The following is a 25,541-nucleotide window of genomic DNA, read 5'->3' on the forward strand; positions in this document are numbered from 1 at the left end:
TCTCTTGGGTTCTGACTTCTTATTCCCATGCCAGATGGCCCCTCCTCATCAATGTCTACGACCTTGTTCTGCCCCACCTGGTGGCTTTAGGACTAAATTGTTTAGAAAGGGAAGGTTAGGGAAAGAGGACTTATATCTTCTGAAAATTCTATTATATAATAGAATTTTCCATATTGTTGAGTAGTCATTAAAAAGTTTCACTAGATATATTTTATTCTATTAATGTAATGTGATTTATTTAAGTATTCCCTCTTTTGAACATTAAGGTGATTTCCAACCGTAAGTAATTTGGGTTGGGCACGGTAGCTCATGCCCATAATCCAGCACTTTGGGAGGCTGAGGTGGGTGGATCACGAGGTCAGGAGTTCAAGACCAGCCTGGCCAACATGGTGACACCCCATCTCTACTAAAAATACAAAAATTACCTGGGCGTGGTGGTGGACGCCTGTAATCCCAGCTACTCGGGAGCTGAGGCAGGAGAATTCCTTGAACCCAGGAGGCAGAGGTTGCAGTGAGCCGAGATTGTGCCACTGCACTCCAGGTTGGGTGACAGAGCAAGACTCCATCTCAAATAAATAAATAAATAAATAATTTGCAGGCTGTTTTCCCTCAAACAAATTCCCTCTAGTGGAATTTGTTTCCCCCACCACTCTTTGACTCCTGCCCAAGTCCTAAGAGGCACTACTGCTACCTCTTGCCTCAGTATCTCTAGGAAAGGTGTCCTCTACTCACTAATGCATCAAAGGTCTATTGACTTTACAACATATTAAGGTTTAGCTCAACTCCACCTCCCTCCCCCCTTCTCTTCCTAATATAGCTATATTTCAGTTCTCTTGTTCACCTTTCTAACTTGATACTATGCTAATCATTTTAGTATCTTTTTCAGATAGGCACTGGGTATTTTGAGTTCCTATTTTGTAGAATAAGAATATTAGCATCCTTCTTTTCCTTCACTCTCTTTTCGTCTGTGTCCCAGCTTCAGTCAACTGTACTTTACTTTTACATTGTCTTGATTGTTAATAATAATATTTAATTCTGTAACCAAAATTAAGACTTAAGTTCATTGACTGTAAAAGCTGAAAATTGATATAAAATATTTATATTCTTTCTTTCTTTATTTATTTTTGAGATAGGGTTTCACTCTGTCATCCAGGCTGGAGTACAGTAGTGAGATCTCAGCTCACTGCAACCTCTACCTCCCCAGCTCAAGTGATCCTCTCACCTCATCTTCCCAAGTAGCTGGGACTATAGGCATGTGCCACCACTCCAGGCTATTTTTTGTATTTTTTTGTAGAGACATGGTTTTGCCATGTTGCCCACACTGATCACACTCCTGCGCTCAAGCGGTCCTCCCCACTCAGCCTCCCAAAGTGCTGGGATTACAGATGTGAGCCACTGTGCCCAGCCCACATTATTTTATTTTTAGTTTTTAATTTTTTGTGTACACATTTAGTTTTATTGTAACAAAGCAACTTGTACACTTTTAATGTTTAAAACTGAGCATCATCTTTTCTTTCCAGTGAAACGAAAAGAAAATTTAAAAATAAACAGGAACAAAACTACAATCGAGAATGTCAATTCCAAATAAGATCCTACAGGTTCTGCTGACTCTCCCATTGAGTGGCAGGGCTGAGGTCATCATTACGAAAGAATTTATTTTTAAAGTGTCATCTTAAACTGCAAGGATATCTGTCAAACATCACAAACATCCCAAGGAGAAGCCATGTTGTCAAAATGCCCACTTAACCTGGCCAAACAGGTCAAAGCCACCCTCTGCTGACCCTCTAAAACCCCATTTTTTAGAAGTGTTTTTTTTTTCTTTTTTTAAACAAAAGACAGTAGACAGATACATGTTGGTAAATGCTAACTGTCTATATTCACATACAGACACAGTGTACTCTCTGAGCTCCATATATAGAGAAAGTAGGAAAGAAGCTAGAATTCTCTGCACTGCCATGCAGGTCCCTCGCACCCTCCAGCTTCCAGCAGAGCAAAGGGAGCAGGTTGTTTTTTTTCCCCACAGAGCTCAGTGGTTTTGATTCCATACAGTTTTTGCTCAGACAGGAAGAGATAAAAATGAATTAAGAATGGAAAGAGGATAGAGGCTCTTTTCCCATTGTATTCTGCTCAAGGTATTTCCCCCCAAATGAGTTGAAAACCATGGTGTAGAGAAAAGGGACCACGAGAACAGGGTTACTGAACACAAGAAGGGGGGTGGGGTGGGGGAAAGACTGCAACTTGCTCCCAGGAACTGGAGAAAATTTCTTTAAAAGGAAGGTTGGAATCCATCAGAGTTCTCCTTCATCCTCCACTCCTTCTTCCCCTTCATCACCATTTGTCATCTTCTTCACCTTCATCCTCATCTTCTTCATCAATATTTTCTAATTCTTCCTCCTCCTCATCTTCTTCTCCTTCTCATTCTCCATCATCCATATTGGGACCCAAGTAGTACTATAATGGGTTTGGCCAAATATCACCTTTGATGACCTCTCCTAACTCATCAGCACCTTCCTCAGAATGGTCGGTAAATCAGGTAGAGAAGCTCTCTGGTGCCTCATGCTGCCTCTTCCTTCTGGCTTTACTCTGCATCTCACTTTAATGTTTCGTCAATTTTTTTCTAAATTTCCATTTGATTTCAGTGGAATTTGCAGATGGATCACCACTCTCACTCAGATGAAAATCTTTGGAGAGAATTTTGTTTTCAAAGTAAGGATTTTCATCAAAATAAAAATCTATTCTGTAACCTGACTTAATATTTTCAAATTCTGTCATTTCAACTCTGATCAAATAATGCAGTGCCTCTTCCTCCTCCTCCCCAAGCAGTGCAGACACGTGGAGATGGTTGACAAATGTTGTTGCCCCAAAATCTGGGATCTTGGGAATCAATTCTGAACTCTTCTGAAAAAATGGTTGGAGGAGTTTGTATTATTTCCGTTCTACTTTCAAAATCTCCTCACTGGTTTGTTCATTAAGTCTATTTCTTTTCGTACTTCATCAATATGTTCAATTGCTTCTTGCTGTTCTTTTTCTCCCTTCTTCAGCAAGCCTACAGAGACTGATGTCTCCTCCAGTCTCAGAGCAGGAGGTAGCCTTGATTTCTTCTTTTGAGGTGGGAGTGGAGACGGGCATTTGGGGGCCATGCTGCTAGGGAAGTCCAAGAACCAGACCACAAGTCTCCTCACTTGTCAGGAAGCAGGCAGAAAACTGCCTACATTATTCGAAATATCCAAACAATGTTTTCTGGAAGTCCAATAACACCATACAGCTTAAAAGAGCATTATGTGTTTCCTGGAGTTTATTGCTAACTTTTTTTTTTTTTTTTTTTGAGACAGAGTCTCGCTCTGTTGCCAGGCTGGAGTGCAGTGGCGCGATCTCGGCTCACTGCAATCTTTGCTTCCCAGGTTCAAGCAATTCTCCTGCATCAGATCCCCGAGTAGCTGGGACTACAGGCGCACGCCATCATGCCCAGCTAATTTTTGTAGTTTTAGTAGAGACGGGGTGTCACCATGTTGGCCAGGATGGGCTCAATCTCTTGACCTCGTGATCCGCCCACCTCAGCATCCCAAAGTGCTGGGATTACAGGCATGAGCCATCGCGCCTGGCCTATTGTTACCTTTTAATGTTCTTACACTTTGTGCAAGCTGTATATCCTCAAACTCATCCATCTTCTCAATCAAGTTGTGTTTCCTATTAGCTACTTGCCTTTTTCCTAGAGATATTTGTCCTTGAGCCTCTGCCTCAATAAGTCTGCTCTGCAGCTATAATCCTGTAATCAGTGTAACCCAGGTCCCATGTTTCCTTTTCCTTGGTCTACTCTTCTCTGTTTATTCCCGACTTTTTTGGAGCATATCCCGAAGTACGTTCATAAGGAAGTGTGCTTGGGAGGTACAATTTGTGTGTTCTTCCATATCTGAAAATGTATTTATTCTATTCTCTGATTTGATTAATAATTTGCCAGAGTATGGAATTATAGAGTTACAATTCCTCTGCAGAATTGTGAAAATGCATTGCTTTAGAGTCATCTATCATCCAGTTCTATTGTTGAGAAGCCTGATGCCATTTTGAATCTTTGAAATTGATGCTTTCATTTTCCTAGAAAGTTTACAGGATCTTTTTATGCCTCTGTTCTCAATTTTCACAGTGACATGCTCAGGTACAAGTCATTGTATCCTGCACTGGGGATGGGGGTGGAGTTAATTTGGAAACTCAAATTTTCGGGTATGGGAAATTTACTTCAGTAAATTTCCAATTTCTGTTTCCCTCTCTCCTCTCTTCCTGGAACTCTATTAGTCAAATATTGAGTCTCTTGGATTGCTCTACTGTATTATCTTTTCTTCTGTTTTTCTCTTTTGGAAGTCGACTTTATCTTTTGAACCTAGTACTAATTCTTCCACTCCTGGTGTTTTATATATTTATTTTCCAACTGTTTGTTCTTTTTTGGTTTCCTTTTACAAGTTTTTGTTTGTTTGTTTTGAAAACAATAGTTCCCCGAATGAGGTTATTAAGGCTTTATCCTCTATTCTCTGCTTTGTGATGTTTCTTTCACTTTACGTTTTTAAATTACAGTCTTCACAGAATTATGGAGACAGTCGAGTATGTGTGGAGAATGGACCTTGCAAACAAATAAAACCAATTTTGTAGACTTTGACGAATAAATTTCTCTTTAAAATAAAGATAACTCAATGTTGTTAAAATTATATACACACATACAATTCTAAGCACATGGTAGGTGCTGAATTTATGGTAGCTCCAGTCTTTTCTCTTTTATAAATCAATTTCTCAAAAATATTAAAAGTGGCCAGTGCAGTGACTCACACCTGTAATCCCAGCACTTTGGGAGGTGAAAGTGAGTGGATCACTTGAGCCCAGGAGTTTGCGACCAACCTGGACAACATAGGGAGATTCTGTCTCTACAAGAAAAAAAAAGAGGAAAGAAACAAAGAGAAAGGAAGAAAGAGAAAGAGAGGGAAAGAGAGAGAGAAAGGAAGAAAGAAAGAAAGAGAGAGAGAAAGAAAGAAAGGAAGGGAAAGAAAGAGAGAGAGGGAGAGAGAGAGAAAGAAAGGAACAAAGAAAAAGAAAGAAAGAAAGACAGACAGACAAAGAAAGAAAGAAAGAAAGAAAGGGAAGGAAGGAAGGAAAGAAGTAAGGAAGGAGAAAGAAAGAAATGAGTCGGCTTGGTAGTTCATGACTGTAGTACCAGCTACTTGGGAGGCTGACGCTGGAGGATCACTTGAACTCAGGAAGTTGAGGCTGCAGTGAACTATGATTGTGCCACTGCACTCCAGCCTGGATGGCCGAGCGAGACCCTGTCTTAAATGATGATGATGATAAAACCTCCTGTATCTACAACGTGTGTGAGATGTACCACCAGATGGCGCCATGATTGAAACTGTAACATGGAAGAACGCCAACTCCCTTCTTTAATATTTCTGCAGATTTCTGGTAAGGCTTTTGTCCTTGTGATCTGCTCTGCTTTTCAGATACTCTTTTTGCATGTGAAGTCCCATGTTGACCCCATTCCTGAAACCCAGCTCCTTTCTTAACTTTCTTTTTTATACCTGCCCCCTTCTGCTACACACACCCCAACTCAGGTAAAGTCTTCAGGAATAGATTTGGAAGTTAAAGAGTCAATGAGGGTTTATGTTTTTGTGTTGAGAAAACTTTTTATTTTACCCAGACTACGTCTCTTTTCTTAAAATGTAATTGGCCACACCGTCTTCAGTTCACTGGCCCTTCAGCTTGTACAGTTGTCAACCTTACACTTTCTTGCTGGCTTGTGATTTTTTTTGTATCCACACACACAGTCCCTCTGTTTTGTCCCCTCTTCTTTAAAACAAAACAAATTCCTTTCCTTGATTTCTGCTATATTTAAGGGACATATTTATTATGTAACTTCCTGTGACATATATGGCCTTAACATCTTACCTGCTAAGTGAGCAGCGTATGATGATATTTTCCCAAAAAGGGTTACTTTCCTTTCTAAGAAAAGCTATTGTCAGTTATTTAGGATAGTAATATTTTTACCTCATCATTCAGGTTTCTACAAATCTGAGGGAAAAAAGGAAAATATCTGAAATCAAGAAAAGAGAACTTAAGTGTGTGGGGTATAGGGAGGGCAAGAGAGGTGATGACTGAGCTTGGACTAAGAAGAGGAAGCTATAATGTGTGAAAAAGAAAAAATAAGGAAGGGAAATATGTAAGTATGGTCAATTTCTGGATTCCTTTTATTTTATTATTTCTCAAAATGCCTCTAAAATTTGTTAGTGAGAATTCTGAAGTGATTAAGTGGTACCAGTTTCTATGGTTTGGATTTTGGATCACGGACTAAAAAGAGTGTGCTATAGAATTACACATATACATTTTGTTCTAACTCTGCCATTATTATGGTGTAACCTTTAGTAAGTTACTTCACTCCTCTGACAGCAGTTTATTATAAAATTGGAGTAATAATTTCTTTAAAAATTAGATGATACAGTGAAAGAAAACTATCTGTCTTAGTCTATTCTGGCTGCTATAACAAAATAGACTGAAATTTATAAACAACAGAAATTCATTGCTCACAGTTCTGGAGGCTGGGAAGTTCAATATCAAGGTGCCGGCAGATTTGGTGTCTGTTGAATGCTCATTCACTGCTTCAAAGTTGGTGCCATCTAGCTGTATCCTCACATGGGGAAGGGGCAAACAGTTTCCTTCAAGATTCTTTTATAAGGGCACTGATGCATTCATGAGGGAAAGCCCTCATGAACTACTTATCTCCTAAAGGCCTCACCTCTTAATACTATTACATTGGGTGTTAGGTTCCGACATATAAATTTTGGGGCAACACCAACATTCAGACCTCAGCACTGCTAAACAATGGCTATAAAGTATTCAATAGATGATAATTATTCCTATAATGAGATTCTTTGACTCCTTTTTAGCCCTAAGATCTTTGAATTCTTGATGAGGAAGAGATATAAAATAAAAAGAAGTAGAAAGCCTGCTGACTGACTTCTCAGTTTTCATTCTCTGCTTATTGATCTAAACCAATCATGACAATCCCTCACAATAGTCAGTAATTGGTTTAGGGATAAGAATTCAAGAGCCAATTTGGGGCAATGAAATGTAGAAAACACTTAAAAAGAACTTTTGCAGAAAAAGTTCCCTTCTAACTAAGGGATAGGGCTATGAAAAGATTATTTTTATGTAGCTAGACGCAAAGACTCATGTTGTCTTGGTTACAGCTAACAGCCATTTCATGACTATTAAGGTAATTCACTTATTACTTATATTAGTCTTCCTCTTTGGATGGATTTCTGAGGATTTTCTACATAAATAATTATGTGTCATCTGTAAAATAATTATTTTCTAAATTATATTTTTTTTAATGCTATAATGTACTGGCTAGATCTATAATACAATGTTGAATAGAGGTGATGAAAGGGAATGTCTTTTCCTTGATTTCAATCTTAAAAGAGCATTAGTTGTAGGTTTATTGTAGATGTCCTTTATCAGATTGAGAAAGTTCCCTTTCATTCCCAGCTTGATAATCGTTTGTAGAATAAATGGGTGTTCGTTTTGACAAATGGGTTCTTTTTTCAATTTTTAAAAAGTGTGGTCATATGCACATAACATTTACCATCTTAACAATTTTTTTTTTTTTTTTTGAGATTGTGTTTTGCTCTTGTTTCCCAGGCTGGAGTGCAACAGCACGATCTCAGCTGACTGCAATCTCCACCTCCCTGGTTCAAGCAATTTTCCTGCCTCAGCCTCCCACGTAGCTGGGATTACAGAAGCCCTCCACCACAACTGGCTAATTTTTTTTTTTTTTGTATTTTTAGTAGAGATGGGGTTTCACCATGTTGGCCAGGCTGGTCTCAAACTCCTGACCTCAGGTGAGCCACCTGCCTTGGCCTCCCAAAGTGCTGGAATTACAGGTGTGAGCCACCATGCCCAGCCAGTATTAGATACATTTATCATGTGTAACTGTCACCACCATCTATCTCCATAACTCTTGTCATCTTATAAAACGAAAACTCCATACCCATTAAATAATAACTCCCCATTTCCCCCTTTCCCCAGCCCCTGGCAATCACTATTCTACTTTCTTTAACAAAGGACTTTTTCTGTATCGTTTGAAATGGTCATATGGTTTTTCACTTTTATTCTGTTAATAAAGTGGACTATATTGATCGATTTTTATATGTTAAACCAACCTTGCATTCTTGAACGAATTCTCTTTTTTCTTTTAAAAGGCAGGGTCTCACTCTATTGCCTAGGCTGGAGTGCAGTGGCATGATCATAGCTGACTGTAACCTCGAACTCCTGGGCTCAAGTGATCCTCTTACCGCAGCCTCCCAAGTAGCTAGGACTATAGGTGTGCACCACTAGGCCTGGCTAATTTTTATTTTTTTAAATTTGTTGTAGAGATGGAGCCTTGCTGTGTGGCCTATAGGCTGATCTCAAACTCCCAAGCTCAAGTGATCCTCCCACATAGGCTCCCCAAAGTTTTGGAATTATAGGCATGAGCCACCTGTCTGGCCCCTTGGGTGAACTATATTTGGTTATGCTGTATTATTCCAATAATATATTGCTAGATTTTATTTGCCAATATTTTATTAAGGAGTTTTGCATCTGTGTTCATGAGGGCTACTTGCATATAATTTTCTTTTTTAAAAATGTGTTTGTCAGGTTTTGGTATCGGGATATCCTGGCTTTGTAAAATGAGTTGGGAAGTATTCCCATTTCTATTTTATGACAGATTTTGTGTTGAGTTGGTTTTATTTATCTCTTAAATGTTTGAAGAAATTCACCAGTAGTGCTATCTGGATCTAACTTTTTCTTGTTGGTAAGTTTTAAGTTATGAATTTATGTAGTAGATATACACCTATTCAGATTTTCTGTTTCTGCCTGTCTATTTTAGTAATTGATATCTTTTACAACAATTGTATATTTCTTCTTATTTCTTACATTTATTGAAGAAGTTGTGCAAATGTTGTTCCTTCAAAAGTAATATGCCTTCTCCTCCATACTTTTTTTCCCTCTGGCTGTTTTAAAGATTTATCGCTTTGGTTTTCATTAGTTTTCCTATGACGTTAAATGTGGTTTTCTTTCTGTGTGGTTTTTAGCCTTTTTTGAAACTATGGCCTAATATATTTCTACAGTTTAGAAATATTTCAGCCTTTTTTCAGCCAACTTTTCACAGACTGCTTCTTTCCTGTTCACTTTTCTCTTTTCTCTGAGACCTCAAGTCCATGTATGTTGGATATGCCCCATATGTCACTTACACTTCTTTTCTCAGTATTTTTCATGCTTTTTTTTTTAAAAAAAATTACTGGTTGTTTTATTCTAATCAATTTTCCAGATCTCTCTCTCTTTTATAAAGTTGTGTCTATCTGTTTTTAAACCCATGCATTGAGCTTTTTATTTCAGTTGTAGTTTTCAGTTCTGGCATTCCATCTGTTTCTTTGGCATTGTTTCTTATTGCCTGCCAAAATTCTCAATCTTGTTACATTAGCTATTTTGTTACTGCATAACAAATTACCACAAACTTATTGGCTTAAAACAACACATATTTATTATCCCACAGTTCTGTGGGTCTGAATTTTGGGTGCAGCTCAACTGGGTCCTCTGCCCAGTATCTAACAGCTGAGTTGCATTCTTATCTGGAGGCTGTGGGGAAGAATTTGCTTCCACACTCATGCAGGTTGTTGGCAAAATCCAGCGTTTTTGGTTATAAGGCTGAGGTCCTTGTCTTTTAGTTGGCAGTTGGCCAGGGGTCACTCTCAGCAACCTGAGGCCATCAGCTGTTCCCTGCCATGTTGTCCCCTCCATCTTTAAAGCCAGCAATGGAGGATCTCCTCACATCAAATCCCTCCCACACTTCAAATTATTTATTTTCAGCAGCCAGTCCACCTAATTAGGTCAGGCCCACCAAGAATAATATCCCTTTCTTAAATTCAACTGTTCCATAAACCATAACGTAATCACGAAGTAACTATCCCATCATATTCAGAAGTCTTCTGCACTCAAGGGGAGGAGATGATGCGGGCACATATAACAGGAGTGGGCATTTTGCAGGTCATCTTTTAGGAGCAGGACTAGACTACCGCATTGGTCTTTCATGTATTTCAACATAGTCATTTAAAAATTCTTGTCTAATAATTATTTTCTGTATTATGTGGACATCATTTGTTTTCACTGTCTCTTCTTCTTGGCTTTCATCATGACTTATCTTCTTGTATCTTTGATTATTTTTCATTGTATGTTGAGTGTGGCATATATATAATTGTAAAGATATTTGATGCCCTGAAAGATGTTATTCTCCTCCATGAAGTTTCTACCCCTGCCCCCGCCCCACCACCACTACCACCCACTGTTGTCCAGGCTGGAGTACAGTGGCGCGATCTCAGCTCACTGCAACCTCCACGTCGCAGGTTCAAGCGATTCTCTTCCCTAGTAGCTGGGATTACAGGCACACGCTACCATGCCCAGTGAATTTTTGTATTTTTTGTAGAGACAGGGTTTCTCCATGTGGCCAGGCTGATCTCGAATTACTGACCTCAGGTGATCCACCTGCCTTGGCCTCCCAAAGTACTGGGATTACAGGTGTGTGCCACTGCTCCTGGCCTCTCCGTGATATTTTTCTTTTGCTTTTTTCAGGAAGGAGAGCTTGGACCATTAGCAATCCTAATTGAATTTATTCATCAGAATTCTACGTGCGACAGGGCTGGGATTTATCCTTGGAGGTGGTAGGTCTTTTTCTGGCTCCTTCTCACTCCTAAAATATTGCTCTCAGCATTCTAATTAAAAGCCTGGGACACTATCAGATGTCTCTTCATTCTTGTGTCCTAAACTTTAATTTTTGTTTCCTCAGCCCTATGGTTCTTATTAAAGCTCTTGTCAGCTTCTCATTTGCCACTTTTGAAATTGACATTGACTTGAAGTGGGGGAAATTGACCCCAAATACCAGGCTCAGCCTCTCCACTCCTGATTGGTGGTTACACAATTCATCACCACCTTGGTACTCTCTCATGCCTTCAGAAAGATTAAAAATATTTGTGTTCAGCTCTTCATTATTTTAACAAGAAGTTGATATGAAACAACTTATTCCACCATGCCAGAAGCTGCAATAGTAGAATTTCATACTAATGGTGACCTATTGGGCTATACTTTAAAAATCAATAGTGTTGGATTTTTACCTCACATCACGTACTAAAAAATATCTCATCTGAATTAAGTATTCAAAACATAAAGAATTTTAAAAACATTATAAAAGTACATGCAGAAAAGGTTGGAAAATGTAATGTTAAGGGATATTGCAAACCATTGTTCATAATTTATTATATAAATTTTAAGACTTCTAGGTGACAAAAATATCACAAATTTGTAAAAGAAGCATCTGAATAAGATAAATATTTGCAGCATCTACTAGAAGAATTAATTTTTGTTGTATAAGTGCTCCTAAAGTCAATAAATATATGAAGACATGCAAAAGATATGAATAGGAAAATCACAAAAGAAAATAAATTGCTAGTAAACATATGAGATGTTTAACCTCATTAATAACCAGACAAATATAATTTTATATCTACTAGAATGGAATATGATATATCTGATAATGTTAGAAGGATTTAGAGATTCTGGTAGACTGTTTTGATACAGGTTTTTGGAAAAAAATTGTCAATATGCATCAAGTTTTAAAATGCAGATTTGCTGATTCCAGAACAATTTTTTTTTTTTTTGGTGAAATCTTGCTCTGTGGCCCAGGCTGGAGTGCAGTGGCACGATCTTGGCCCACTGCAATCTCCACCTCCTGGGTTCCAGCAATTCTCCTGACTCAGCCTCCTGAGTAGCTGGGATTACAGGTGTGCACCACCAAGCCCGGCTAATTTTTGTATTTTTCGTAGAGACGGGGTTTCACCATCTTGGTCAGATAGGTCTCAAACTCCTGACCTCGTGATCCGCCTGCCTCAGCCTCCCAAAGTTCAGGGATTAGAGGCACAAGCCACCATGCCTGGCTGATTCCAGAACAATTTTAAACATATTGAATCTGAAGTATAATGCAGTTATAGAAAAGTACACAGAACATACATGTACATTTTGGTGACTATCACTAATCAAATACTCACATAACCCATGAAGTTTGTTTCTAGGGCTCTATCCTTAGGAAATATTTCCAAAGGCAAACAAACAGGCTTATAAAAAGATGTTACCTTCAGCATATTTAAGTACTGTTTGAATGTTTTTAAATTCCAATTTTATTGAAATTTAATTTCAAAGACTTTTCTATTTGATCCCAGCTCTGTTCTGAATAATTAAGGGAAAGACAGTCTATTCTTGTTAGAATTTATTCATTTATTTATTTATTTTTAACTTATTTTAGGTTCAGGCTACATGTGTAGGTTTGTTACATAGGTAAAGTTATGTCATGCGGAGTTGTTGTATAGATTATTTTGTCACCCAGGTACTAAGCCTAGTACCCAATAGTTATTTTTTTCCTGCTCCTCTCCCTTCTCCTACCCTCCACCCTCAAGTAGGTCCCAGTGTCTGTTGTTCCCTTCTTCGTGTCCATGAGTTATTATCACTTATTTCCCACTTATAAGTGAGAACATGCAGTATTTGGCTTTCTGTTCCTGTGTTAATTTGCTAAGGATAATGGCCTCCAGCTCCATCCATGTACCCACAAAAGACATGATCTCATTCTTTTTTCTTTTTTTTTTTTTTTGAGACGGAGTCTTGCTCTGTCGCCCAGGCTGGAGTGCAATAGTGCAATCTCGGCTCACTGCAAGCTCCGCCTCCTGGGTTCACGCCATTCTCCTGCCTCAGCCTCCCGAGTAGCTGGGACTACAGGCACCCACCACCATGCCCGGCTAATTTTTTGTATTTTTAGTAGAGGTAGGGTTTCACCGTGTTAGCCAGGATGGTCTTGATCTCCTGACCTCGTGATCTGCCCACCTAGGCCTCCCAAAGTGCTGGGATCACAGGCGTGAGCCACGGCGCCGCACCTATCTCATTATTTTTTATGACAGCTTAGTATTCCATGGTGTATATGTACCACATTTTCTTTATCCAATCTGTTATTGATGGCATTTAGGTTGATTCCACATCTTTGCTATTGTGAATAATGCTGCAATGAACATTTCGTGTGCATGTATTTTTTTTGTTTTTTTTTAGACGGCATCTTTGCTCTATCAGCCGGGCTGGAATGCAGTGGTGTGATCTCAGCTTGCTGCAACCTCCATCTCCCAGGTTCAAGTGATTATCCCACCTCATCCTTCCAAGTAGCTGGGACTACAGGTGCGTGCCACCATGCCCAGCTAATCTTTGTAATTTTAGTAGAGACGGGGTTTGACCATGTTGGCAAGGCTAATCTTGAACTCCAGGCTTCAAGTGATCTGCCTGCCTTGACCTTCCAAAGTGCTGGGATTACAGACGTGAACCACCACGCCCAGCTGCATGTGTTTTTATGGTCGAATGATTTATATTCATCTGGGTAAATACTCAGTAATGGGATTGCTGGGTTGAATGGCAGTTCTGTTTTTAGCTCTTTGAGGAATCACCACGCTGCTTTTCACAATGGTTGAACTAATTTACACTTCCATCAACAGTGTATAAGTGTTCTCCTTTTCTCTGCAACCTCCTCAGCATCTGTTATTTTTTGACTTTTTAATAGCTATTTGAAACTGTGTAGTGTATTAACTATAGCCATCCTACCATCATATAGAACGCTAGAGCTTATTCCTCTTCTCTAGCTGTAATTTTCTTGAGATATAAAAGTCCGGGGGAAGCAGCAGGGACCTATCACCTGAAACGGAGGCGATGGGTGATGCTGGAAGCAGCAGCTCCTGTGGGAATAGGCTCAAGATATCCTCTGACAGGACAGTTATGGACATGATCCCTGGACAAGGAGCGCAGCAGGAAGAACTCAAAGGACCTGTGAGGATGCATGAAGGTAGCACCCCCAGGAAATTCATAAGTTACCCAAGGATGTTAAAGAAAAAGTACATTCCTATCTGGGGATATGGATATTTGAAGTCTTTAAGTGTTTTTTAAATGAAGGTATAGCCTTATTTTATACTTAAAAGCTGTTGAAGCCTGGACATGTTACTTTCATAATTTTTGTTCTTACTGTGAGGAGAATGAGGTCAGTGTGTGATGGACTGCACATATCAGAATGTTCCATATCTCTTACATGATTTTTTTAACTGATCAACTCTGTCCTTTGATCATGCCCAAGCTGTGCCCCAGGGGTTCCCTTGAGTCGGTCAGTAAGGTCCATAGCCATCATTGTATCCTTCTTGGCACTGAGCCAAAAACAGAAGGCCCAGGGTAGGCTCCAGGCCTAGGATCATGGGGATTTTTCTCTAAACTAAGCACTGAGCAGCGATTGAGGACATGCTGATGTTATCAGGCTATTGCAGAACAGAAGATGCAAAACAGAAGAGCTGATGTGAGTTTTCTGGAGCACTCAAAACAGTTTTTTCGGAAAGCCTATTCAGAAGTTTATTTTGGTTTTAGCAATTGGAATTCACATTGGTTAAAATTTAAAAACATGAGACACATAGTTCTTCCTTAGGCTTTTAAATTAATTTGCAAATTGTATTGTTCAATTCACAAATTCATTAGATATCTGACTGCATTTTGTGTATCTCACAAAGCTTTCTTGTGACCTGTGTTCATAAATCATGATAGATACTGAGGACACCAAGCACTAGGAATCTCGGTTTGGGTCTTAGCTTGGGGCTTAGAGAGGCAGAGGGCTGATTAAAGGGCCTCACTTACCCTTGCAAGAGTTTTCAGGTCTAAGAAGAATAATCTGAGGCTAATGAAGCACAAATTATTTCTGCAGTCCTCCTGGCTCATAAGTCATAAATAAGGGCATCCCAAACTGTAATTCTCAACTTAAGAGTTATTTCCTTAGGCCAGGCATGGTGGCTCATGCCTGTAATCCCAACACTTTGGGAGGCCAAGGTGGGCGGATCACGGGGTCAGGAGATCAAGACCATCCTGGCTAACACGGTGAAACCCTACCTCTACTAAAAATACAAAAAATTAGCTGGGTGTGGTGACGGGCGCCTGTAGTCCCAGCTACTTGGGAGGCTGAGGCAGGAGAAGGGCATGAACCTGGGAGGCAGAGCTTGCAGTGAGCAGAGATCGTGCCACTGTACTCCAGCCTGGGCGACAGAGTGAGGCTCCATCTCAAAAAAAAAAAAAAAAAGTTGTTTTTTTAATCCATAAAATTGAATTTTTTTGTTGTTGTTCTCCTCCCATGCCAGAATATTTGAAGTAAAGAATGTGGATTGGACAATAGTTACAAGAAGAGGTTCACAATTTCTCTAATGTAGCCTCAGCTGTTATGCCTCTGTTTTATGATTATCTCATTATATGTAGTGCTAGAAATTCACGCCAGGCCTAAACTTGGATAACCAAATCTTTTCAGGTCTCACCAGTCTGGAGTTACTGATGGGAGCACTTTAATAGTAACAACCTATATCTCACGAGTTTATTACCATCTCTCTAATTCCTGTGTGTATTAATTAGAATTGGTGACAGAAACTTCAGGTAGCAGTGGCTTAACAAAAAAAGTGTTTATTTCTCTCATTTCTTTTTATTTTATTTTTTAGAGACGGAGTCTCACTCTGTCACCCAGGCTGAAGTGCAGTAGTATGAGATCATAGCTCACTTCAGCCTCGAACTCCTGGGCACAAGGGATACTCCTGCCTCAACCTCCCGGACAGCTGGGACTACAAGTGTGTGCCACCACACCTGGCTAATTTAAAAAATTTTTTGTAGAGATGAGGTCTCATGCCCAAGCTAGTCTCAAACTCCAGGCCTCAAGCAATTCTGCCTCAGCTGCCCCAAATGCTGGGATTACACGAGTGAGCCACCATGGCCAGCCTTTACACTTTGTTTTCTGAAGTCCAGGGATAGTCAATTTAGGTCTGTTATGGCGTTCCATGGTGTCAGACATTCAGGCTCTATCTTGTTGCTCTGCTAAACTCAGCATGTGGCTTCCCCATCAGGATCCAAGATGGCTACTCTAGCTTCAGACAACATGTCCATTCCAAGGAAAAAGGAAAGAAAAAGCAAATATAGCATTCTCCTTCCCTTCAAGGACACTTCCCAGAGCTTTCACTCAACTCTTTCCCTTCACGGATATGTCCCAGACTCTCTGTTTATTTTGGATGGCCATGTGCTCAGGTAAAATTGGAGGTTTCTGTTACAACCCACAAAAGAAGAAAAGAGTTGCAGGCACTGAGAGACAGTGGGTAATGTCTACTCCATCTCTTACAGGTCTCCTTAAAATCTCACCTGTCTCATCTCTGCCATATCTAGGATTCTCCAGGGGAGCCCTCAAAATGCTCCCAGACAAGTAGGTCAGGTGTATCAGATGATGTCTTCGATTCTCTTTTTCTTCTGCTTCAGTCTTGATGGTGCCCTTTAGTAAGGAAGATACCTGTGGGAGCCTGATAGGCATCATGGCTCCATGAAAACAATAGCATCTGTGCCAAGATGTACTTTCATCCAACAGTGCTGAAACTGTTTAGATGAAGGTCTTAGAATTGGGTGGGTTTTGGGGATGGGAGTTAAGTGGATAGACTATGCCTTTATCACTCGGTACTGCCTTTTATCCCCTGAGCACCAAAATAGTATTGTTTGTTTCTCTGTCTCTCAGCATCTCTCATAAAAATAACTCCACCACATTCTACTTAAAGCTCCTCCCTCCGTAGTATTCAACACTGGTCAAAAAGGCAAGGTGCGTGTTGTTAGTGTGTATGTGGTGTGTGGGGTGAGGAGGTGGATGGATGTGAAACACCATTCTTGCTTCTCTGCCCCACTATTCATCTTTTCTATCATGCAGAATCCTTCCTCTTCATCAATTCTTCTCATGTAACTGGAACTCTTCCAAACACTGCCTCACCAGTTAACCATGTATACCTTAATCTTTTTGAACTCTGGTTTTAGGAACAACTTAACCTTGAGCCAAGTACCCACATTTTACTTTGTGTGCCCAATGCATAGATACAAAATACATAGTTGTTAAATAAATGAATGAACATGTGTTTAAGTAGTGCCAGAGATGGTGTTGTTGAGTTTAACTATGTCTTACTGATTTTCTACCTGCTGAATATGTTCATTTATGATAGAGCAGTGCTGAAGTCTCCAACTATAATAGTGGATTGATCTATTTCTCCTTGCAGATCTATCATTTTTTACCTTATACATTTTGATGCTCTGTAATTACAATTATGAATTCCTGGAGAATTCTGATGTCTTTAACATGTAACAGCCCTCTTCATTCCTGATAACTTTCCTTGCTTTGAAGTCTGCTTATCTAAAATGCATATAGCCATTCTCAAATTCTTTTTTAAAAATTAATTATTTTAAATTGACAAAAATTATACATGTTTATCACGTACAATATGATGTTTTGAAATATGTATGTATTGTGGAGTGGCTAAATTGAGATAATTAACATATGGTTTTTGTGATAAAAACATACAAAATCCACTTTTAGCGATCTTCAAGAATAAAATACGTTGTTATTATTAATTATTATTATTTTTGAGACAGAGTCTCTCTCTGTCACCCAGGCTAGAGTGCAGTGGCATGATCTCAGCTCACTGCAACCTCTGCCTCCTGGGTTCAAGCAATTCTCCCTGCTTCAGCCTCCCGAGTAGCTGGGATTACAGGCACCTGCCAACATGCCCGCTAATTTTTGTATTTTTTAGTAGAGATGGGGTTTCGCCATGTTGGCCAGGCTGGTCTTGAACTCCTGACCTCAGGTGATCTGCCCCCCTCGGCCTCTCAAAGTGCTGGGATTACAGGCATGAGCCACTGCACCAGCCAATACATTGTTATAAACTACAGTCACCATGTTATACAATAGAGCTCTTGGACTAATTGCTCCTGTCTAACTAAAATTTTGTACCCTGTGACCAACATCTCTTCACCTTCCCAGCCTCTGGTGACCATTTTCTACTCTGCCCTTTTTTTTTTTTTAATAGCTTTAAGGGCACAAGCTGTTTTGGTTACAGGAACAAATTGTATAGTGATGAAGTTTAGAATTTTAGTGCACCCATCACCTAAGTAGTGTACATTGTATCCAATAGGTAGTTTTGCGTCCCTCATCCTCTCCATCCCTCACCCTCCCCGCTCTCCCTTCCTCTGAGTCTGTGGTGTCCATTAAGCCGCTCTGTATGCCTTTGTGTACCCACAGCGTAGTTCCCATTTAAAAGTGAGAATGGGCGGTATCTGGTTTTTTATTCTTGAGTTACTTCACTTGAAATAATGGCCTCCAGTTCCATCCATGTTGCTGCAGAAGACATTATTTTGTTATTTTTTATGACTGTGTAGTGTCCTATGGTATATGTATATACCACATTTTCTTTATCCACGCATCGGGTGATGGGCACTTAGGCTGATTCTATATCTTTGCAATTGTGAACTGTGCTGTGATAAACACACATGTGCAGATGCCTTTTTGATATAGTGACTTCTTTTCCTTTGGGTCACCCAGTGGTGGGATTTCTGAATCAAATGGTAGATCTACTTTTAGTTCTTAAGAAACCTCCATACTATTTTCCATAGAGGTTGTACTAATTTATATTCCCACCAGCTGAGTATGAGCATTCCTTTTCACCATATCCATGCCAACATCTATTGTTTTTTGACTTTTTGATAATGGCCAGTCTAGATGAGGTAAGGTAGTACCTCATTGTTGTGTTAACTTGCATTTCCATAATGATTAGTGGCATCGAGCATTTTTTAATATGTTTGTTGTCCATTTGTGTATCTTCTTTTCAGAAATGTCTATTCATGTCCTTTGCCTGCTTTTTATTAAGACTTTTTTTCTTCCTGATTTGTTTGAGTTCCTTGTAGATTCTGGATATAAGTCCTTTATTAGATGTATTATTTGCAAATGTTTTCTCCCATTCTGTAGGTGTGCTTGTTAACTCTGTCTGTTATACTTTGATGATTATTTATTTTGCTATGCAGAAGATTTTTAGTTGTAATTAGGTCCCACTTATTTATTTTTATTTTGGTTGCATTTGCTTTTGGGGTCTTAGTCATGAATTCTTTGCCTAAGGCAATGTCTAGAAGAGTATTTCCTAGATTATCTCCTTGAAATTTTGTGATTTCAGGTCTTAGATTCGTCTTCGATCCATCTTGAGTTGATTTTTGTATAAGGTGTGAGATAAGGATCCAGTTTCATTCTTTTACATGTAGCTATCCAATTTTCCCAGCAACATTTATTGAATAGGGTGTCCTTTCCCTAATTTATGTTTTGGTTTGCTTTGTCAAAGATCAGTTGTTTGTAAGTATTTGGCTTTGTTTCTGTGTTCTCTAGTGTGTTTCATTAGTCTATGTATCTACTTTTATACCAGTACCATGTTGTTTTGTAGTATAATTTGAAGTCAGGTCATGTGATTACTCCAGATTTGTTCTTTTTGCTGAGGACTGCTTTAGCTCTTCAGGGTCTTTTTTTTTTGTTCCATGTGAATTTTAGAATTGTTTTTCTAATTCTGTGAAAAATGAGTTTGATATTTTGATAGGAATTGCATTGAATCTATAGATTGCTTTGGGCAGTATGGTCATTTTACAATATTGATTCGTCCAATCCATGAGCATGGGACGTATTTCCATTTGTTTGTGACATCTACAATTTCTTTCAGCAGTGTTTTGTAGTTCTTGTACATCCTTGGTTAAGTATATCCCTAGGCATTTTATTTTTTGTAGCTATTGTAAAAGGGATTGAATTCTTGATTTGATTCTCATCTTGGTCATTGTTGATATAACAGTGCAACTAATTTGTGTGTATTGATTTTGTTACCTGAGAAGTTACTGAATTCATTCATCAGATCTAGGAGTCTTTTGGAAGAGTCTTTAGGGTTTTCTAGGTATAAGATCATATCAAGGTATAAGATCATATTATTGAAAATAGAGATAGTTCAACCTCCTCTTTTCCAAGTTGAATTTCCTTTATCTTTCTCTTGCCTGCCTGCTCTGGCTAAGACTTCCAGTACTATGTTGAATAAAAATGGTGAAAGTGAATATCCTTGTCTTGTTCCAGTTCTTAGGTGAAATGCTTTCAGCTTTTCCCTGTTCAGTATGATGTTGGCTATCATTTATGGCTTTTATTATTTTGAGGTGTGTTCCTTCTATGCCTAGTTTGTTGAAGTCTACTCTGTACTTCCATAAGTTCAACTTTTTAGATTTCTAGGCTCCTGGGCTCAAGGATCCTCCTACCTCAGCCTTCTGAGTAGCAGGGACCTCAGGGACACACTATCATGTCCGGCTTGGATATTTATTTTATTCCGAGTTAAAACTCACAGCAGTGTAGACTTCATGAATGTTAATTCTATTCTGAGTTTACATTCAACACTGTTTTTTAAATGTATTTATTTACACTTAATCTCCAATGTGTTGGTATTTTAAAATTTATTTTGGTGCTAAAGTTGTTCTAGCTTTGGTCATTAAGTGCTCCTTCAGGTCCTTATCCTTTTTAGAATATTTCTGTATTTTCCAGAATTACAAGATACTATAGGTTCATCTCACATTTTTCCTTCCCTAGTCCTGAGATTAGTTTCTGTCAGGAAAAAATCGGGCCAGTCACGGTGGTTCATGCCTGTAATCCCAGCATTTTAAGAGGGATTACAAGGAGGGCAGATCACCTGAGCCCAGGAGTTTGAGACTAGTTTGGGCAACATGGTGAGACCCTCACCTCTAAAGAAACAGAAAAAAAAAAATCTAATTTCTCAATTAAGTTTGTAGAAAAGCTTACGATAGCTAGGCCATGCGGCTTACTGTTACTTTCAAGTAAAAGAATTTGACAAGGACAAGCAAAAGAAAGCTTTGCCCCATTTCCAGCCAAAACCAGAGGGATGATAGTAATGAGAATAGAAGGAGAATACGAGAGCAAAACCATTAGGCATACATCTCTCAATTTCGTCTGGTGAGGCTTAGTCTTGGAGAATGAAAAGTTTCATTAGATAAACTGGAGATGACATTGAGGAAAGAGTCCTTAGGTTACACCCTCATCAGAATAAAAGATGAGGCACATCACAGACAGTCAGAGGGGATGCTCAGGCTTCTTGGAATGCATTCAGCCTCCATGTAGCCTAGATGATGAGTGGAGAGGCAGGTAACCTCTCCGAGATAACCCTGCACAGCAGAGGCTGAGCTGGACTTCCAGATGTAGTCATGTTACCTATGAATCTGCAGTCAAGGGGAGCCAGGGTAAGGCCGAGTCAGCCAGGGAATGCTACTGGGCCCCAAACAAGCTGATAAAGTCCAGATAACATATTACATCAACCACACCAGGCACACTGCAGACAGAGGCTACAGCTCTGCAAACAAAGGGAAGGAGGGGGCAGAACACCAGAGGGCCATGAATCTCTACAGCTACAATGTAGAAGCATACATATTTCCCTCCCCGTATACTTTCTTTCCATATAAGAAGGGAGGTTTGGGAGGGAGGAGTTTTTGAGAGTTTGGACGTATTAATTAATCTCAGTGAGAAACTGTTTTCTAAGAGGCTGTTTAATGTAGTGAATGATCTTTAGTTGGAACTGTACTGAATATGTAGTTCATTTGTTTTTCAGCCTTCTTAACAGTGGTATCTCAACAGAATGTCAGATTAGTTATCAACAAAATAAAGACATTGCAATTTTTTTCCTCCACAATTTGTAGTAGAAGGAAAATTTTGAGATCTTTCTGTATGAGGATTATTGTAGTCACGTTAGAGATTTGACAAAAATATCCCTAGGAGAGGCTGGCTAGAATTATTAAGGTAAGAGCACCACAATTGAGTTTCTGTTTTTAGCTTTGCTTTTCAGAAACTTGATTTTTATTAACACACCCATAGTTAAGAAAATTCTGACATTTTGCTATGTACCATTCATATATCAAATCGTAATGCAGGTCTATGAATTTATAGGGAGAACAAGACTGCCATAAAGACTCTCATTCCTCGGTTACTTTTGTTGTTGTTGTTGTTTTGTTTTTGTTTTGAGATGGAGTCTCGCTCTTAATGCCTGGGCTGGAGTGCAATGGCATGATCTTGGCTCACTGCAACCTCTGCCTCCTGAGTTCAAGTTATTCTCCTGCCTCAGCCTCCTGAGTAGCTGGGACTACAGGCGCCAGCCATCACGCCCAGCTAATTTTTATATTTTTAATAGAGACAGGAATTCACCATGTTGGCCAGGCTGGTCTCGAACCCCTGACCTCAGGTGATCTGCCAGCCACGGACTCCCAAAGTGCTGGGATTACAGGTGTGAGCCACTGCACCCAGCCTCGTTGGTTATTTGTAATAGGTTGCTTAATTTCAACCAGAGCAAGGAGAGCTAGCTAGATGTAGAATGTTAATAGCTATTGTCATTCATCTGTGATAGCCTGATGCATACATCTTTAGTAAAGGATATATTGGATATATCTTATCCAATATCCATCTTATATTGGATATAATATCTTCTCGATGGCTTGTTTTAGTATTAGACTTCTGGCGTGACACTGACCAATGATCCGAAGCTCTGGCTGAACCTTTAATTGCCTGTGGCACGTTAAAAAAACACAGATGGCTAGGTCTTACCCACACATAGTGAATTAAATCTCCAGGAGTGGGCCTGAGCTTTGGCATTTTTGTTGAAAGTTTTACAGGAGACTCTGGTTAATTAGGCGGAGTTGAGAACCAGTGAACCAAGCCTTTGCATTTAGGTTTCAGCAGTCACTCTAGGCAGAAATTGTTGGCAATGGATTCTGTACTTCTGTTGCAGTTGACTGAGATAAGACCTTGCAAAAGTAACCAAGACTCTTACTAGCAGCCTTACATAGAGATGCATAGACTAGAAGGCAGTAGAGCAGTGAGTGCGTTCCCAGAATTCCTACAGAGGTCTAGAGTAGGTCTAGGCAGATGTTTAAAGCTGGATAACAACAACAATAAGAAAAAAAATTTCGGCCAGGTGTGGTGGCTCACGCCTGTAATCCCAACACTTTGGGAGGCCAAGGTGGGTGGATCACCTGAGGTCAGGAGTTTGAGACCAGCCTGACCAACGTGGTGAAACCCCGTCTCCACTAAATACAAAAAGTTAGCCGGGCATGGTGGCACATGCCCGTAATCCCAACTACTTGGAAGGCTGAGGCAGGAGAATCACTTGAACCCAGGAGGTGGATGTTGAAATGAGCCAAGATTGCATCATTGCAGTCCAGCCTGGGCAACAAGAGCAAAACTTCATGTAAAAAAAAAAAAAAAAAAAATGAAAAAAAAGAAAAATCATTTTATTAGGTAAGATGAAATGTTTGACAGACTGGTAATTGTTTCCCAGGATACATATTTTTCCTTCTAGAACCAGACTGCATTTCCCAAACTCCCTGCCTTAAACATGTCCATGTCACTATGTTCTGGCCAGGTTGATGTGAGCTGAAAAAATGTGAGCAAATTCTTAGCTATGTCTTCTTTAGAGAAATCTGGTTTCCCTCTACTTTACTTTTTCTTATTCCCGTGCACTGAAAGGCAGATAGATGTGTGGTGAGCTGGCTTCAACCAACCAGACCAAGACACACCTCAGAACTGGGAAATGGTAGAATCACAACCTTGATATACCCCAGTTCCTCAATGATCACATGGAGAAAAGCCAGCTTCCCACCATGATAGATTGCCTTTCCCTGGATTGTTATGTAAGGAAGAAATAAACTTCTTTTTTTTTTTTTTTTTGAGACGGAGTTGCCCAGGCTGGAGTGCAGTGGCACAATTTTGGCTCACTTACAACCTCTGCCGCCCAGTTTCAAGTGATTCTCCTGCCTCAGCCTCCCGACTACAGGTACATACCACCATGCCCAGCTAGTTTTTGTACTTTTAGTAGAGACGGGGTTTCACCATGTTGGCCAGGCTGGTCTCAAACTCCTGACCTCAGGTGATCCACCCGCCTCGGCTTCCCAAAGTGCTGGGATTACAGGTGTGAGCCACTGGACCCTGCTGATAAATAAACTCCTATTTGTTTGAACTACTGTATTTTGGAATCATTGTTGCATTAATTTTTTCTACATCTTAATTACTACAAGCTACAGGACCAGTAGTCTCAGATCTTCACTTACTTGTTGAACTTCTTTCACTAGAACCTTCTCCAAATGCTGGGGTTAAAATTTCAACAAATGAGTCACTAATAAGCTTTCAATGTCCATTTTTCTAAAGATGCAACCTATATCTTAAGTTGGAATAGATTATGGCAACTATTAAGTCTTCAATGCCCCACCAAAAATTAACAAGTGGGCATGTGTGCTATTAGAACACAGGCCTAGGACTTTCTTTCTCCCTCTGCTCTGCCCTGTGACCTCCACGTTCTCCGTACAGAAAGGGGCAGAAGGTATGAAAGTGCAGACATTGGGTAACACTCACTATTGCCTTAGTTCCCAGGTACTAGCAGTGCCCCTTTACTGACCTTACTCTTCTTCCTGCCATAAACACCTCCTTAGAGGTCTTTTCATGTCTAACCCTTGGTCATCTTCCATCCTGCCTCTCAAGCAGGGTAAAATCCCTCATTCTCTTACTCTCGTTTTCTCACTCTCATTTTCTCCTGAAATTCCTCCCTTTCATATTCTTAATGTTCCCTCCTCCTTAGAAGCCCACTATCTATTTTGACGTTTGCTGCACAGGTTCCTAGACCAATATGGAAAGTCCAAAAATGTGCTGCTCTTCCCTTTGTTGATCTCTTACCTGAACAATGAACACAGTGCATGCTGTGGAATATGGGTAAAAAATTAGTTCATCAAAATGTTTATATAATTGAAAATTCTGTATTATATGTAATGTATTTGTTCATTTAAAAATAATTATTGAATATTAAGTGGCAGGCATTAGGCATTGAGGATAGAAAAGAATGAGAGAATGCTTGAAATATTATGCATTTCATTATGGAAATACTAGGGCATTATTACACTAGGGTGTATATTGAAGTGGTGAGTTGCTTGTACCCACTTGTAATGAACATATTTTAAAAAGAGAAGGAAGAAAATCTTTGACAATGGAATAATGTCAAATATTTGATTATTTTGAATTAAGTAAGGCAGCACATTTGTATATATACCCATCACTGCCAATGTTCTTGTTCACTTGAAGTTATAATCTAGTAGCTGGAAAACATGTAAGTGTCATCATTCTATCTTATGGGAAATGCCCCTGAATTCAAAATCTCACTTGGTTAAAGACTAATTTACCTTCAGTTTGATAGGACTCGAGGCACGCTCCAAAAGCTCCAGGTATCTCCTTTGATCTTTCAAGAAGAACTTGATATTGATGACTAGCTCTTGTAATCTTTCAACTATGGAAACTTAGGTGGAATATTTCTTCTTGTATTCAATGCAAATTATGCAACAAATGCATCAAATGTGATGAGGAAGGGATGAGCCATTGCTTCCTTGTGTTTCTAAAAATATGACAGTTCACAGATGTCATGATCTTATGTCAGAGACAAGTGAGAAAGATCCATCTTAGAGAAAGAAAAGAAAGATTTGGATAAAATATGTGATTTCATTTTTTAATCCTTATTTGTTGTGTGACAGGA

General features: G+C 39.4%; 1 pseudogene; it reads right to left on the reverse strand.

The window, feature by feature from the left end:
• Positions 1-2,288: 2,288 nt before the first annotated feature.
• On the reverse strand, positions 2,289-3,140 carry LOC129013214 (protein SET-like; annotated as a pseudogene).
• Positions 3,141-25,541: the final 22,401 nt, after the last annotated feature.

The sequence above is a fragment of the Pongo pygmaeus genome, chromosome 15, assembly GCF_028885625.2.
Source record: "Pongo pygmaeus isolate AG05252 chromosome 15, NHGRI_mPonPyg2-v2.0_pri, whole genome shotgun sequence".
Lineage (NCBI taxonomy): Eukaryota > Metazoa > Chordata > Mammalia > Primates > Hominidae > Pongo > Pongo pygmaeus.